Source organism: Priapulus caudatus, unplaced genomic scaffold (genome assembly GCF_000485595.1).
Source record: "Priapulus caudatus unplaced genomic scaffold, Priapulus_caudatus-5.0.1 Scaffold36, whole genome shotgun sequence".
Classification (NCBI taxonomy): domain Eukaryota; kingdom Metazoa; phylum Priapulida; class Priapulimorpha; order Priapulimorphida; family Priapulidae; genus Priapulus; species Priapulus caudatus.
In genome coordinates this window covers 287,085-304,287 of record NW_014577097.1, presented here as the reverse complement: position 1 = coordinate 304,287, position 17,203 = coordinate 287,085, and the positions used below count along the sequence as shown (strand labels likewise).

Here is a 17,203-nt window from a genome sequence, read left to right as displayed (position 1 = left end):
TGGCCGTGGCTATGCGTCCGGCCATATAAATCATATCATGTAATGATTATAACATCGCAAATATAACGTAACCCAGTCAGCACCATGAAGCCATGATCTGATACAAAGATAAAGACATAAGTATGCCAGTGGTTTCTTGGCAAATAATAGCCTAATAACTATAATCAGCAATAGTTACAGATTCGCATCCAGGCAGCTTCGAGGCAGATATAGAGATATAGATAGAGATAGAGATAGAGAGAGAGAAAGAGCGAAAGCGAGAGGGAGAGAGATAGAGATAGAGATATAGATAGATACAGAGAGAGAGCTTGAGAGAGAGAGAAAGAGCGAGAGAGAGATAGAGATAGAGATAGAGATACAGACAGAGAGAGAGAGAGAGAGAGAGAGAGAAAAAGAGCGCGAAAGAGAAAGAGAGACACACGCCGACAGAGAAACAGACAAATAAATATAGAGGTAGAGACGGAAATAGAGATGAGTATAGTGACACGGAGAAAGCGCGCGCGAGAGAGAGAGAGAGAGAGAGAGAGAGAGAGAGAGAGAGAGACAGAGGCACAGACAGAGATAGAGGCAGACAGAGAGAGAGAGGGGGGGCGAGAGACACCAACATAGACAGAGACAGAGACAGCGACAGAGACAGAGACAGAGACAGAGACAGAGACAGAGATATAGAGAATGAGAGAGATAGAGGGGGTGCGAGCGAGTGACTGCGTGTCAATACTAGGGGCTCTAATAAATACCGCACCAAGGTGGCAGCACCATAGGCAGTGTACAAATAACGCCATCGCATGATCAGAAGACGCTACTAGACGATTGGCAGCCCGGATCCGCGCAAAGCGCGAAAAACGCAGCATAGCGGCACACTAACTCAAATTCGCTGCACTGTTTGGAACACCTTACTCAGGTCCCTTTGGGTAGAGACCAAAGTCGTATAATCGTTCAATTGAGCAGTTGTGGCGATTCCGCTAGCCTTTTCACTACGCACGTAGGTAGACATTTCCTACAAATGGTCGTAATTGTTGGTTTGCTGCTCAGCGCGCGTTGTTTTTCTGTAGAAAACCGATTTACCATTTTTGCTGGTTCATGCCCTGACAATATTTTAGAACATATGGCGTGCGATAGATGGCGCAACGAGCCTATGTTCATTGCATTTGCCTGTAGTTTTTCTGGACACGGCTTCGGCTGCTAAGCTAGACTGGCACCCGCACGACAGTTCGACACGCTACACTAACTGAGTTCATTGTAGCCAAGGATACTTGGTGGAGTCAAGGTGGGTACCAGTCTAGCTGTAACCCCTGGAATCGTGACTTGCGGTTAAACTTGCCGTATCCATCTTGGGAGACCAATGTGATGTTCTCATGTTTCCGATTATGACGTCATAGTTACTATGGACTCTAGCAGAACTGAGTGGATTTGTGCATATTGCGATGGGCATATAGGTTGCGACCTTTCATCGATATCCATCCATATTGCATCCATCGATATATCATGCGACTGTATTGTAGTGCATGCAACTGTGACGTTGTTAGACGTAAGGAGTCAAAAGCAGCAAAGATTACTTTCCATCGGTGAGATTACTATTGCATGTATTACCCGCTCGGACTACGTGACGCGCCGCAACGCAAACATTGGTGCCGAGAATGCGACGTCGGCAGTACGCCGGCCGAGGACGACAGGTACCCCACAACATCGAAGCGTTTGACCGAGGGAAGCTAGACGGAGCACTTCCCGTCGCGGAAAACGACCGGCGGCTTGCTACGCCACACACAATCGCTCCGCCGCCGAACGACTAACGGAGAACCCGCCCGCAACCTAGGCATCGCAACGTCGAGTCGGACTTTCGCTCTCTCATATCACATCCATTTTGTTTCGATCTCGTTTCTCATAGAGCGCAACCGTGCCTGCTGACGTTCGGTAATGATCCTTCCGCGGTTCACCTCCGGAAAGCGCTTGTTAGCGAACCTTTTACTTCCTCTAAATGATAAGTTTGGTTCATCTTCCCAGCACACCCGATGCGAGGGTGTGCCCTCTCGCCGGGACGGTCCGAAGACCTACACTAAATGGATTTCAATCGTAGTAGCGGCCGGGGCGGTGTTGTACAAGGGCAGGGACGTGATCAACACGAGCTTATGACTCGCGCCTTAACTGGGAATTCCTCGTTCAAGGGAAATAATCTGCAATTCCGCTATCCCTGCACGAAGGAGGTTCATCGGGTTATCAGGTCTCCAGACAAGGCAAAATGCACGGCGCTGATTCCTTCAGTGTAGCGCGCGTGCAGCCCCGACATCTAAGGGCATCACAAGACCTGTTATTGCTCAATCTCGTGCGGCTAGCCCCCTTGTCCGCTCTAAGAAGTGGCCAGGCCGACCGACGGAATCGGCTACTATTTAGTAGGCCAGAGTCTCGGTTCGTTATTCGGAATAACCAGACCCAATCGCTCACCAACTAAGAACGCGGCGCATGCACCACACCACGATCGAAATCAAGAAAGAGCTCTGCAATCTGTCAATCCTTACAGTGTGCGGAGCCGGGTGGATTTCCCGTGTTGAGTTTCAAATTAAGTCCGCAGGCTCCCTACTCTGGTGGTGGCCCTTCCGTCAATTCCTTAAGTTTCGCTTTGGCAACCAATTCCCGCGAAGCCCAAAGCTTTGGTTTCCGGTAGCTGCCCGGCCAAGTCATTGTAGTAACTCGCGGCGGATCGCTAGTGTGGAAATATCGTTGTATGGTCAGAACTAGGGCGGTATCTGATCACCTTCGAACCTCTGACGTTTCGTTCTTGATTAATGAAAGATTCTTGGCACAATGCTTTCGGCTGTTTTGTTCGTCTTGGTCTACGATCCAAGAATTTCACTCTTAAGCAGGGGCGCAGTACGAATGCCCCGCGTCTGTTCGCTCGCTTATCATTTCTCTGTTTCGAAACGCAACAAAATAGAAGCGCGAAGGTCCTATTCCATTATTCATGCACGCATTATTCAGGCAAAAGCTCGCTATTGACAGCGTCTAATTTTTTTAAAGTAAACGTTCGCGTGCAACCCGAGTCACTCAGTCCAGAGCAACAAAGATAGACCGGGAGGTAAAGGCCAGGGACAGGCAGTATCCATCGCTAGATGGCCACCAGCCCTAAGCCCAGATCCAAATACGAGCTTTTTAACGTGCAACACTTTCATATACGGTCTATTGAAGCTGGAATTCGCGCGCGCTGCTGCAACCGCAGACTTTGCCCTGCCAATAGATCCGTTAAAGGATTAAAGTGTACTCATTCCGAATTACGGGGTCCTCGAAAGAGTCCGCCGTATTGTTATTTATCGGTCATACGCTCCCCGTGCCGGGAATGGGTAAGTTTCGCCGTGGCCTGCTGCATTCCTTGGCATGTGGTACGCCGTTTTCTCATGCTCCCTCTCGTGAATCGACACCTGATTCCCCGTTAACCGTTACGACCATGGTGGCACATAAATCTACGCCATGCGAAAGTTTGCTAAGGCAGACATTTGAAAAGTATACGTCGCCGGTGGGCGAGACCGTGCGATCAGCGCAAGTTATTCGANGTCCTTTCATTATTCATGCACCATTATTCAGGGCAAAAAGCCTGTCTTTGAAACTCTAATTTTTCAAAGTAAACGTCCGCCAACCGAGTCAGGCTCAGTCCAAAGTCAACAAAGATAGACCGGGAGTAAAAGGCCAGGACAGGCGTAAGCATCGCTGATGGACAGCCAGCCTATACCCAGATCCACTACGACGCTTTAACTGGCAACACACTTAATATACGCATTGAAGCTGGAATATTACGCGCGGCTGCTAGGCACCAAGACTTGCCCTCCAGCTAGATCCTCGTTAAAGGAGTTTAAAGTGTACTCATTCCAATTCACGGGTCCTCGAAGAGTCCCGTATTTGTTATTTATCGTCACTACATCGCCGCGTGCGGGAATGGGTAATTTGCGTGCTGCTGCCTTCCATTGGATGTGGTAGCCGTTTCTCAATGCTCCCTCTCCGGATCGAACCCTGATTCCCCCGTTCCCGTTACGACAAACCATGGTAGGCACAGTATCTAGCCATCCGAAAGTTGATAAGCAGACATGTGAAAGATACGTCGCCGGTGGCGAAGACGCGTGCGATCAGCGCAAGGTTAAAGAGTCACCAAAAGAAACGGCCGTAAACCGCGAATTGGTTTGGTCTAATAAAATCGCTCGTTCCCGATAAAGGTCCGGAGCTTGATGCATGTAATTAGCTCTAAATTATCACAGTTATCCAAGTAGATAGTAAATCTAAGGAACCATAACTGATCTTAATGAAGCCATCGCGTTTCAGCTTTGGTATCCGTACTGTACTTAGATCATGCATGGCTTAACTCTTTGAGAGCAAGCCATATGACTAGCTGGCAGGCATCAAACTCAGGTACGGCGCAACCACGATTGATTTCGAAGAAGCAAACGACCGACGCACCGTTGTCTACCGATCGTTCGACGAAACACTACCACAGTGTACACTCGGACGTAGTCGACCGGGCAGCACCGACAGGCGTTCTTCACATTGAATCGGCGGCGGATACGGCAGGAGCCTCCAAGCGTGCGTCTCGACGTAGAGGATAAATCAACTTGGCCCCTCTGCAGACTTGCAGCACTCGACGGCGCACCGTGACAGCTTTCCAAAAAGAGATCACACGATCAACTATCGTTCCTATGGCTCGGCATAAACTGCTCCGCTCAATTAGGCTTCGACACCGTTTTCGGACGAATGTCGCTACCGATCGGCAGCACGTCCAACGCAGTCACGACTAAAATTTGAACCGAAACGAAAGGAATCGCTGACGAGAACGACGTCCAACGTACGGCTGCCTGCACTCTAGAACCCTCGTTAACGAAGCCCCGTTCCCACGTGTCGTACCGATACCGACCCGTTTAAGACTCTTCTGGCTTGCCCCAGGGCCAGTTACTAGCTTAGACGTCTGTCGTCTAGTAGTCTCAACCGTCAATTCCACGAATCAAAAACCCGGTATATTCTGACATCGTTCGATGCTTCACTTGGCTGGCAAGAGTGAAGCATATATACAGGGAAGTCGCTCCTCCTAGCTCCTCCTAGTAGCATGAGGACTGTAATGCAAAAGATACGAAAATCACTTCGAAACTGCACGAACCGCAGTGGTTTCGTACCGATGTGGCATTTGTAGGTGGCGTTACCGTTAGTGAAATCGGGTCTAGGAGAGACGGGCTGCATACCCATCACAACAATTGGAATTACTCAATTCAAAGACCTAGTTTAGTTACAATCTATCACCTCGGTACCTGTTTTACCTCTACGCTCATGAACATGACTAACATAACGCATGAACATCACCACTCACTAGGCTGCCACGCATTGCTGCGACGTAGGCGACGTCATGTGACGTTATCACGTGACCTCCCTCCAGGCACGACGGTGGGAAAATCAACGAATGAGCGCTGGGATAGGTTAGGAATGAGATCGTATTTGAGTGTATGCGTACGCTGGAATTTTGTATTTCTTATTAGAAAGGGTTATGAATTCTTTGCAATTGTTAATTTCAGAAACTAGAATTCTTTCTCTGAAATCGACAGTGTAAACGGCTTCGTCGGCGAGGTGCGTTGCTGATCGCGGCCGGGGAATTTTGAAAGAAAGTCTACTTTTTGTGCAAATTCACATTGCAAATTGGCCATTTCGAGTGTGTGCCGGGAAATTGTTGGTTAATTTTCTTTTTAATTTTTTTGTTAATAACATATATGGTGTAACTTGCGACTTGGATTAAGAGGATGGCATGTTTTATTTTAAAAAAAACTTCGCTGAAGTTATGGGAATTTATATCGTAGTATGGCCCGCACTATGGATAATCATTTCAATGTAATAAGATGGGACACTTGACCTATATGTTGGGTCATCGCGCGGGACACTACGCCGACAACCGGTGAGTAGGTCACGCACGGAAATTGCTGAGCCAAGTAATGCAATTCCAATCATTTTTGCGCGGAAACATCAGTGAACATGATACATGCCAATATTTTAATGGTTCAGAAAGAACTAATGGGGACACAGCGCAGGAAGGAACTTTTCTCTCCCCAGCCAGGAAGTGTTTTCATGCTTGCACTTTAACTGGAATTAGAGTTTAGAGAACGTAAATTCCAAAGGTTAGGCCTATGCACATGAGTAAGGTGCGCAGCCATTCTCAATCCCTCACCTTATTACAGACATTACATGTCATAAGGCCGTGATCCAATAAATGTATGCAAAGCCCATAGAATTATAACAAGCTGTTGTAAATATCCGCCTCCATCACGGTTCTCGCGTGAAAAAATGTATGTTTGTAACAGTTAGTAAGAGAAAGAACCGCAATTGCTTCACCCGTGTAATGGCAAAATAATTGTTGTTGTTGTTTGAAGCCTTACACGCCATCCGGTGCATGGGGGATACAAGATTCCCGTTGTTATCATTTCTGTAGGGCGTGTGTTACGAGATATGGTAATTGCTATAGGTTAAATATGATAAAATAGTACCAATATATAGTAATTTATTATGTGAATAATACTTCGAATGAGACCAATCGTCGCTGTCAGTATGTTTTTTGCCTTGTTTCATCACCCACAACGAAACACTCATTCCTCCCTCGCTATATAAATTGCAAACCTTTTAAATTAAATCCGAATCTGTAATGCTGATCGTATACTCAATTTGTTATATTTCATTACAGTACTTCAATATAACCTTGCATTATAGTCAGGTGCACAAATATTGAACTATACTTTCTACATGCACAGAATATCTACACGGGGTTACTGAGGTGCTAATTATATTTATATGAACGCGTTACACTGACGTGTTTATATGACCGGTACACTGCCGCTGCGACTATGGCTGATGCGCACACGAACGTACCGGACCCTGCTTAAAAATGTATTTATTTCCCTCGTCTAGTATGGTTAATAGTTCAACACTGCATGTCAGATTTCGTGCAACCTACCTATGAAGCAATGAGCTTATCAGATAAAATGTAAATTGAAACTATCGATTGTATAATAAAACATGTTTTGTTTTTAACTCGATGCACCTTTCGCGTGTCGTCTGCATATATCTACTGTTGTTAGCAGTCAGCTGGTAAGCTGCGGACCCTAACTCGCCGTTGGTCGGCGCTGGTGTCGGCGCAGTGGGGACATCGAAACTGTATGGCAAGCATAGCGCTGTCCAATCTTATGATATCACACTGCAGTAGGAGGCGTATATAGCGCCACCTGGCGAATTTATTAAATAACAATTTTTTTATTTGTGTATTGTTTTCATTTTTTGGGAGAGATAAACTATTCATCACTTGGGGCTTGCAATTAGCATGTAATGTGTAAGGAAGCCGCTGTAAAGTACTGAGGGGAACGATGAAAATTGTTGGTTAATTTCTTTTTAATTTTTTTGTAATAACAATATTGGTGGTAACTTGGCGACTTGATTAAAGAGGACTGGCAATTGTTATGTTGTAAAAAAAAACCTTCTGCTGAATTATGGGAATTTATTCGTAAGTATGGCCGCCTGATGGCATAATTCATTTCCAATGGTGATACCTCACACTGCAGTTAGGAGGGTAATAGCGCACCTAGCCGGACATTTATTAAAAAACAATTTTTATTTTGTGTATTGTTTTTATTTTGGGAGAAGATAAAACTATTCATCACTTGGGGCTTGGAAATTAGCATGTGTATGTTGTAAGGAAGCCGCTGTAATTACTGAGGGAACGATGTCATACGTCAGAAAATGGGGGGCAGTGTGAACTCCGAAGCGAACAGCCTTGTAAAAGCACCATTGGTTTGGAGTAGGGCTTGTGTTTGTAGAAAAATCGTTGGTTACGTGGAACTCGACCCACTTTTCCAAGTGTCTGGAGGAGAAATCTCGTTGGTTAGCGGAGATTCGACCGAAACTGTCCCAAGTTTCTGGAGGAGATGAATCGTTCGTTGGTTACTGATATAGCCGCTTGGAATATCATCGCTGCTGCTGGCTCCTCTGTTCTGCTTATCGATTATTTCGCCTGTTCTCGACTGATCTCTGCTTCACGACCACTCTCCGAGTTCGTCAATTCTAGATATTCTACTTGCTCGTCTCTCAGTAACTGCTGGCTCTCGTCTCGCCACACCGCGTCACCGCATCACGACCACGTGGTTTCCGTCTCATCTCTTTTCTCTAGCGTTATCGTTCTCCTTCTGGTTCGTTCGGGTCTCGCCGCCGCCACCCCACCACTGCCAATCTGGGGGACTCGCGCTGCCTCGCGCAGACAAATCTTCCAAGTGAAAGGCTTAGTCTCAATAGATTCGCAGTGTGGTGGCTGCTCTACTAATACGACACCAGCACGATGCACCTAAGGTCGTCTACGATAGGAATTGCACCAATACCTTGCATGGGTTGGATATCGTATCGCTTTTCCCTGTGACTGCTGCGCACGCGTGTCTTGCGCCGACAGCAACGTCCGTGTACGTGGGCTTTTCCACCGAAGAGCGCATCTCCGCATATTACTGCCTCCGCAAGGCCAGTGGCAGCATAACGGTATCGGTCACATTTCTAGCGGGATTCTGACTTCAGAGGCCGTGTCAGTCAGTAATCCCCCAGATGGTAGCTTCGCACCACTGACTTTTCGATCAAGCACATGTAGCCAAATGTCTGAACTGCGTTGCCTCTCGTACTGAGGGCAGAGATTACTATTGGCAACAACATGTCATCAGTAGGTAAAAACTACCTGTCTCAGACACGTGTCTAAACCCAGCTCAACGTTCCGCTATAGTGCGTGAACATCGCAACGCTGTGAAGTTCTGGCTTCACAATTAAGAAGAGCCGACATCGAAGATCAAAAATGCACGTCGCTATGAACAGCTGGCTGGCCACACAGCGCATTATCCCTGTGGTAACTTTCTGACACCTCTTCTTAAAACTCCTAAAGTCAAAAGATCGATAGGCCACGCTTTCACGTCTGTATTCGTAGCTGAAAATCAAAATCAAGCGAGCTTTTGCCCTTTTGCTCTACGCGAGGTTTCTGTCCTCGCTGAGCTCGCCTTAGGACACCTGCGTTACCCTTTGACAGATGTACCGCCCCAGTCAAACTCCCTGCCTGACACTGTCTTCGAGGCGGATTGCCGTCGGCACTACACCGACGGTTTAATTCGAGAATAAAGAGCCGCGAGGCTCGCTTTCCGCTTCATCGAATAAGTAAAGACACGATGAAAGTAGTGGTATTTCACCGGCGGCCGAAGCCTCCCACCTATTCTACACCTCTCATGTCTCTTCACAGAGTCGGACTAGAGTCAAGCTCAACAGGGTCTTCTTTCCCCGCTAATTTCGCCAAGCCCGTTCCCTTGGCTGTGGTTTCGCTAGATAGTAGATAGGGACAGTGGGAATCTCGTTAATCCATTCATGCGCGTCACTAATTAGATGACGAGGCATTTGGCTATTTTTTGTCGTCATTATCCGTTTTTACGTGTGGAGGCACGCGTCATGCACCAATCCGTTATCCGATGTTCCAAACAGTTCTGGCAGTATGCACGAATCGCATCGTCTGGAATTGCCCTTTGCGAATTTCTTCACTTTCGAAATCTCGAGCGTGGGGCGGAATTAGATTTCTGCATGTGTCGATAGGGTAGGACACCCTATTTCGGGTATCAGGGACAGGAAGTTACAGTGTTGTGTGGGTGTCATTCACTGTCTTGCGGTATATCTTGATAGAGTGCTCCATAGTTTTTATGACAGCGAGATCACGCCAACCAGAAGACAACCCAATCAGCTTCATCAGGCGATTATTGCGCCGGCACCATCCTCCACGAGCCGATATCACTAAGGCTTCAAACACAAGTTCCTTGCCAGGGAACTTCTCCTCCAGATATTTCCTCAAATCTGCATTACTGCCATAGTATGATATCTTTTCCGCGTGTCTGGCGCCAGGCGTACCATTGCCCTCCCAAGGAATAGCTACATCAACGACTACGACCTTTTTATCATTATGGAGGACGATATCAGGTTTTCGTAGACCGGCCGCGGTTAGTATGTGCGGCTCTTCTATTACTCCCCACTTCAGCGCACTTGCTGCCCTGGCTAGGTGTTCAACCACGACGTTATGGCGTCTCACCCTGTGATGGAACCCTTTCGGACAGCACTGCAGCAGGTGCTTAAGGGTTTCCCTTTGTGCAGGACAAAACCGGCAGGACGTGTTGCCTGGTCTACCTCGGTATGACCTGGAGCGCGTGATTAGAGTGTTGCTCCGTAGTTTTATCATCTCACAAAAGATTCCACCACTCACCAGTTGGCTTGTTCCTCTTATCCAGCCATTTCCGGGTCCGGAAAAGTCTTCCGATCCCTTTCCATCTACTGTAGTGCTCCACCGCTTAGCCCAGGCTGTCCGTTCTTCAGCCTTTGTCGGAACCTGTCCATCCGACAATCCAAGCATTGCTCTCGCCTTGGATAATAGAGATTGGATTCTCGACGTCTCGTATAGGTCTCTGATCACAGGGTCGCTCGAGTGGCGCATATTCTTCACACGACGTACAATCTGAGCTGGAATGACATTGCTTAGTGAGGGTACGCCCATCCCTCCGTCGTGTTGGCTGGTATAGAAGAAAGCATCCACTGTGTCGTGAGGCAACCGACACACCTGTTTGATCAATGCCCGGATCCGCCGGTCCATCTCGGTGAGAAGGCCCTTGGTGACTCTTCCCAGTACTAGTTCGTGGCTTAAGCGTGGCACCAGATTGTATATTAGTAGATGTATTTTCTGTTGTGGCTTCAGTGGGGCTTTTCGAAGCTTGAGAAGCCAATCCTCTAACTGATCGATATTACTCGCCATCTTCCCCCCTGGATCGAATGCAACACCCAAGTACTTAACGAATGTACCATAGGTCAACGCTCGTATAGGTGTGTTTCCTACACACCAAGTACGGTCCGTATTGATCTTGAAAGTCTTCCGCTTTCCGCAGTGGAAGATACGGAGGGACGCGCATTTCTTGGCATTGATGCTAAGGCCTCTTTTTGCAAAGAATTCCTCCGTCGTTGCCAATAGTGCGTTCATCCCCGTTACCGACTCACTCACGAGGACCAAGTCGTCGGCAAACGCCATTGCGTTAAGCCTTTGACACCCGACTTCCACCCCGACATGGTTGGGGAGCACGGAAAACAGCTCATCAACAACTAAGTTGAAGAGACAAGGCGAAAGGGGGTCGCCTTGCTTTACTCCTCTGTTCATCTCAACGCCGTTTACGAGAACTGGTCCACATGTGATCGAGGTTGTGGACCCGGTGTAGAGATTACTAAGATACTCCACAGAATCACCATCTGCACCATGGCGCTTAACAGCACGCAGGATGCTATGATGGGACACCGTGTCAAAGGCTTTAGCGAGGTCGACAAGCACCACCTGAAGGTTACTAGGCTCCTGGCGTGCTCGTTTGACCAAGTAGTCGAGCAGCTGTACGTTTTCATGACAACCATCTGCCGGAATAAACGCACGTTGTCTTGGGTTTAAGGATGTGGCTATTGCTAGCCTTTGAGTTAAGATGCGATTGACTAGTCTGACGAAGACTGAAGAAAGGGTGATCGGACGCCAGTTGGATGCATCATCCAACCCCCCTTTGGTCTTAGGTATTAAAACTGTACGACACTGTTTCCAAGTGGCCGGTAATTCTCGAACTAGCAGCACAAAGTTACATACTAGCAAGAGGACGTCACTTGGCATCGATAGCAGTTCTGTGACCGTAAAACCGTCAGGGCCGGGAGCGCCGTCCTTTTTCAGCTTTTTCAGGTTCTCTCTCAACTCATCCTTGGCAACATACTGCATAATAGTAAAACTATTATTGGTTGTGTAGGGTTCTGGATCGCACGGCGATTGTGTTTGAAATAGATTGGCATAGGTGTTCCGGATGCTTTCCTCTGCGGGATGAGTATCTGCTGCGCATTCGTTCCGCACCGTCAATTATCTCGTGCGAGGAGAGGCTTTCTTTTCGACTTAAAGAGCCTCTGAACCGTGCCCGTATTGTTTGCGTTTGATTCTTCCTGGCCTCTTTGTCTCATTGCATTGCTGTTGGGAGGGCAAGAATCTTCGTGTGGTAACTTCGCGCATCAAGGTTTGCTCTTACGTAGTTGTCGAAGGGTGGGACGCTCTCAATGCGTCTATGGGTACGGTCTCTTAGGCCCCATGCCTCGACTATCCTCAGGAGAGTTGTCCGAATTAATAGCTCGCTTTAACGCCCCTTAAGAGTAGTCATAGGTTGACTCCCGTCCGGTTTACCCCCGCAGCTGGTTGAAATTTCTTCACTTTGACAATTCAGAGCAGCTGGGCAAGAAATCACATTGCGTCAAGCACCGACCAACGCCATTCCCCAAATGCTTTGTTTTTAATTAGACCAGTCGGCATTCCCCTGGCCGTACCGAGTTCTAAGTCGGCTGTTTGGATGCCGGACGCCGAAGCAACCGCACGAGCGGTTGCAACAGTCTGAATCAATCCACGGGAAGGGTTTCCGTCGGTCGGAGCATCGACCCGTGCGGTCTGCCCATGTCCCGGTGCTGGTTCCAGACCCGCTTGCCTACCACAGCCCGACCGGCCCAGGCCACTTAGAGGCCAATCCTGTTTCCCCGAAGTTACGGATCTGACTTGCCGACTTCGCTTACCGTACATTGTTTCTAGATCTGACTAGGCTGTTCACGCTTGGACGACGCTGCTGCCGGATATGGGTACGATCCGGCACGAAAAATCACACTGTCCTTCCCTCGATTTCAAGGAGTCGACCGGGCAGGGTGAACCGGACCCGCAAAGAGCCGCGGTGCTTACGGGAAGACAACATCTCCCATATCTCCGGGCAACAACCGATTCCAGGAGTGGCGCCCGACCTTACAAAGAAAAGACAAACTCTCCGACGGGAACTACGCCGCCGACGTCTCCGGAGTTCGTTTTGGCGTTAACCGCAGCTGACCCCGAGGGCGATCTCCGTGTCCGGGTTCGGGAATATAACACTCGATTTCCCGTCTCGAGTCGACCGGCGGGCAAAACAGATTGCCCCGCTTCGGAATGGCGTGTCGCGCCTATCTCTTAGAATCGACTGACCATGTGCCAACTGCTTGTTCAACATGGAAGCCCCTCTCCACTCAGTCTTCAAAGTGCCTGACACCATTTGAATATTTCTGACTACGCAACCGAAGATCTGCGCCAGCGGCGGCTCCGGGCGGGCTCGCGCCCGACTCCTTCAACGCGCACCGCTGCGACCCTCCTACTCTGCTCAAAGGGCATTTCGGCTGGTCGGCTACTCTGCCCGGGCGGCCGGGTATGGGCTCGACGCTCCAGCGCCATCCATTTTCAGGGCTGGTTGATTCGGCAGGTGAGTTGTTACACACTCCTTAGCGGATTCCGACTTCCATGGCCACCGTCCTGCTGTCTATATCAACCAACACCTTTTCTGGGGTCTGATGAGCGTCACCATCGGGCGCCTTAACCCGGCGTTTGGTTCATCCCACAGCACCAGTTCTGCTTACCAAAAGTGGCCCACTGGGCACTCGCATTCGTGGCCTGGCTCCAATCGAGCGAGTCAGGCTTCTTACCCATTTAAAGTTTGAGAATAGGTTGAAGTCGTTTTGACCCCAATGCCTCTAATCATTCGCTTTACCGGATAAAACTGCATGATGAGCGCCAGCTATCCTGAGGGAAACTTCGGAGGGAACCAGCTACTAGATGGTTCGATTAGTCTTTCGCCCCTATACCCAAGTTCGACGATCGATTTGCACGTCAGAATCGCTACGGCCTTCCACCAGAGTTTCCTCTGGCTTCAACCTACTCAGGCATAGTTCACCATCTTTCGCGGGTCGCCAATCATGCATGCTCTAGTGCTCCCCTCACCCAACGTGGCGGACCAAATAGGGAAGAGGAGATGGGCCGGCAGTGCGCCCGACATCGTATGCTCGGGATCTCGCCTAAAGGACCGACCGGAAAGTCGACCTTGCGCACCTTTCCATTGCGCCTTTGAGTGTTCGATACCCCAATGACTTGCAGAAGCACATGTTAGACTCCAATTGGTCCGTGTTTTCAAGACGGGTCGGGTGGTTGCCCGACATAAACACCACAACTCTTGAGCGCCAGACTTGCGAGCGACGGCCCGCCCAGCTGGCTCTTCGCGGTTCCAAGAAGGCACTGCACCGCAGTTCTGACGTTCGGAGAAAAGGCGAGACGGACCGGCGGCAAGCCCGACGGGATGGCGCGAATAGGCATGCCTTCGTTGCGTCGAAGCAGCCGAGCTGGCAGAGCTTAACGCGCGGTGAGCATCGAAGCGGCGCGGTTAACCGTGCTCGACAGTTTCGATACTCTTCGCGACGCCACGCGTGTGGTATCAGCGCCGTCTCCGAAATGCACTACGCAGCAGCTAATCGTCGCGGAAGCGCGGGCTCCTTGCGGATCCCTCGAGAAAGCTCAGCCGCGTTGCGACATCTGAGAGGCACGGTTGAATTCGAGACGACCACGTTTGGCTGGCTCTCACCCGTTTGCCTCTGAGCGGTTTCACGTACTCTGAACTCTCTCTTCAAGTTCTTTTCAACTTTCCCTCACGGTACTTGTTTGCTATCGGTCCCGTGTCAGTATTTAGCCTTAGTATGAGTTTACCACCCCACCTTTGGGCTGCAATCCCAAACACCCGACTCAAAGGAGTGCGAAATCACGATGACGAAACGATGGGCAATACGGGCCTTGACGCCTTCGTAAGGAAAAAGGGCCCCGGTGGAGGAGTACGGAGCAACTGCGAACGTCGACACCGAAATGCTCCTCCCTAAAACCACCACAGCTTCACGCCGGCGAAACGTCGACGCGATTCGGTCTGGCTGCTTCGCGACCGTTCACTCGCCGTTACGTAGGGAATCGCTTGTTAGTTTCTTTTCCGTCCGCTTAGTAAATGCTTAAAATTCAGCGGTAGTCACGCCGCGATCTGAGTGGGGGGCGGGGGGAGTCGTTATGATCGTTTTTTTTGGTGAAGAACACGGTGGCGACGCCGGCGGTCGACAGACGTGGGCAACACACGAGCAGGCAGCGGCAGGCAACAGCACGCCAGCAGCCGCTCGGCGACGGACGTGTGCCAGCAGCGAAGTCCAGAGAATTGCTTCGCAGAGCCACGATAACAGCGAGGCGGCCATCCTGCGCTGGCCGACGCTGTGCGGTGCACACGACGCACGCACAGAGCAAAACGCACGGTGCGCCTTCACCAGCAAATTTGCTGCCGTGACGCAAACTCCTCTAATCAAAGACTGAATCGAATCCGAGATTGCAACGTCGGCTAACGGATGCGACCCGCTTTCGAGATGCGCACGTGCGTAGACGGGTACGGGACTCGCATACGTGATCGAGTGGCTACGACGACGCCAAGCGGCAACCGCTTGTTCGCCGAACCGACGTCTTCGACGTCTCGAAACGATCATTGAGAGTTGAGCCGCGGTCGAGCGATCTCAATTTATAGAGCGATGAAGTCGACGCTGCCTGGCGGATGGCAGCAAATGAATGACTGCAAAGCGTCCAAGGCGCGGCGCGGCGGAACGCGGAAGTAGTGCGCGATGATTGTAAGCCGACGGCTTCAGACGTACGTGTAAAGCACTCGGGAAATACGCGCGGTGCCGCAATGTGGCGTTCGAATGTCATGTTCAATGGTCGCCTGCAATTAGCACGATTAAATAACGAATTCTGGATGCGTTCTTACATCGCAGCACGGGGCGAGTGAATCCAACCGCTTCAGAGTTGAGTAAAGTTTTGGTGGCTCAAGCGCACCTAGCGGTGACACGGTCCGGAGCCGGCCGATCGGTCGCTCCGGATGTCGACGAACGAGGCACCATACCTGCGAGTCCTAAGAAGGTTGTTTAGAACATGTTTAGACAACAACGAAACCGTGGGCGGACGCAGCCTCTCCCTTTCTCGAGATACGAGGTAGGAGGAGAGAACAAGTCGCCGGCAGCGTGGCGACCGATAATGATGCATGCATCAAATGCAACCTTACGCAAGCTCACGCAAAACATTTTCTACGCACATCAATTACTGTATGTAACGCGTCTCTTTGAACCTTGCAGTTCGCAATGCCTGCCGGGTTTGCTACGGCCAGGCAATCGGCGTGTGGCTTTTCGTCCACGACACGACGGCCGATCATTCGGAATGTCGCGCGCACCGTTCGCGAGCGCACGCGCGCCGAGCCACCCGCTCGGACTACGTGACGCGCCGCAACGCAAACATTGGTGCCGAGAATGCGACGTCGGCAGTACGCCGGCCGAGGACGACAGGTACGCCCACAACATCGAAGCGTATTGACGTCGAGGAAGCTAGACGGAGCACTCCCGTCGCGAAAAACGACCGGCGGCTTGCTACGGCGCACACACAATCGCTCCGCCGCCGAACGACTAAGCGGAGAATCCCGCGCAACCTAGCAAATCGCAACGCCTGAGTCGGAGCTTTCGCTCATGCATCATCGCGTCATTCATTTTGCTTTCGATGCCTCGTTTCTCATAGAGCCAACGCTAGGCTGCTGAGACGTTCGGGTGAATGATCCTTCCGCAGGTTCACCTACGAAGACCTGTAGCGACAATTTTAACTTCCTCTAATGATCGAAGTTTGGTCATCTTCTGCAGGCACACCGATGCGAGGGTTTCCCCTCTCGCCGNGCAGTGTATGTTGTAAGGAACCGCTGTAAAGTACTGAGGGGAACGATGTCATACGTGCTGAATTATGGGAATTTATTCGTAAGTATGGCCGCCCAAGGGGAATAGCGACACACTGCAGTAGGAGGGTATATAGCGCCACCTAGGCGGACATTTATTAAAATAACAAATTTTTTATTTTGTGTATTGTTTTTATTTTTTGGGAGAGATAAAACTATTCATCACTTGGGGGCTTGGAATTAGCAGTGTATGTTGTAAGGAACCGCTGTAAATTACTGAGGGGAACGATGTCATACGTGCAGAAAATGGGGGCAGTGTGAAACTCGAACGGAACAGCCTTTAAAAGCGGCCGGTTTGGAGTAGGGCTTTTTTGTAGAAAATCGTTGGTTACGGGAACTTCGACCAAACTTTCCAGCTGTCTGGAGAGAAGATCTCGTTGTTAGGGGAAACGTGTCGATCCGAAACTGTCAAGTGTCTGGAGGGAGATGATGCTTGTTGCGTGGATTACGGATATACGACGCTTGAATATCATCGCTGCTGCTGGCCTCCTCTGTTTCTGCTCTATCGATTATTTCGC

The 17,203-nt window shown here is 49.9% G+C and overlaps 1 long non-coding RNA gene across 1 annotated transcript; it reads left to right on the top strand.

Annotated features, from left to right (window-relative positions):
- Nucleotides 1-8,287: 8,287 nt before the first annotated feature.
- On the top strand, nt 8,288-14,632 carry LOC106818191. Its single transcript, XR_001395161.1, has 3 exons — nt 8,288-8,298; nt 11,426-11,431; nt 14,525-14,632. It is a non-coding gene; the product is annotated as an uncharacterized LOC106818191 (long non-coding RNA).
- Nucleotides 14,633-17,203: the final 2,571 nt, after the last annotated feature.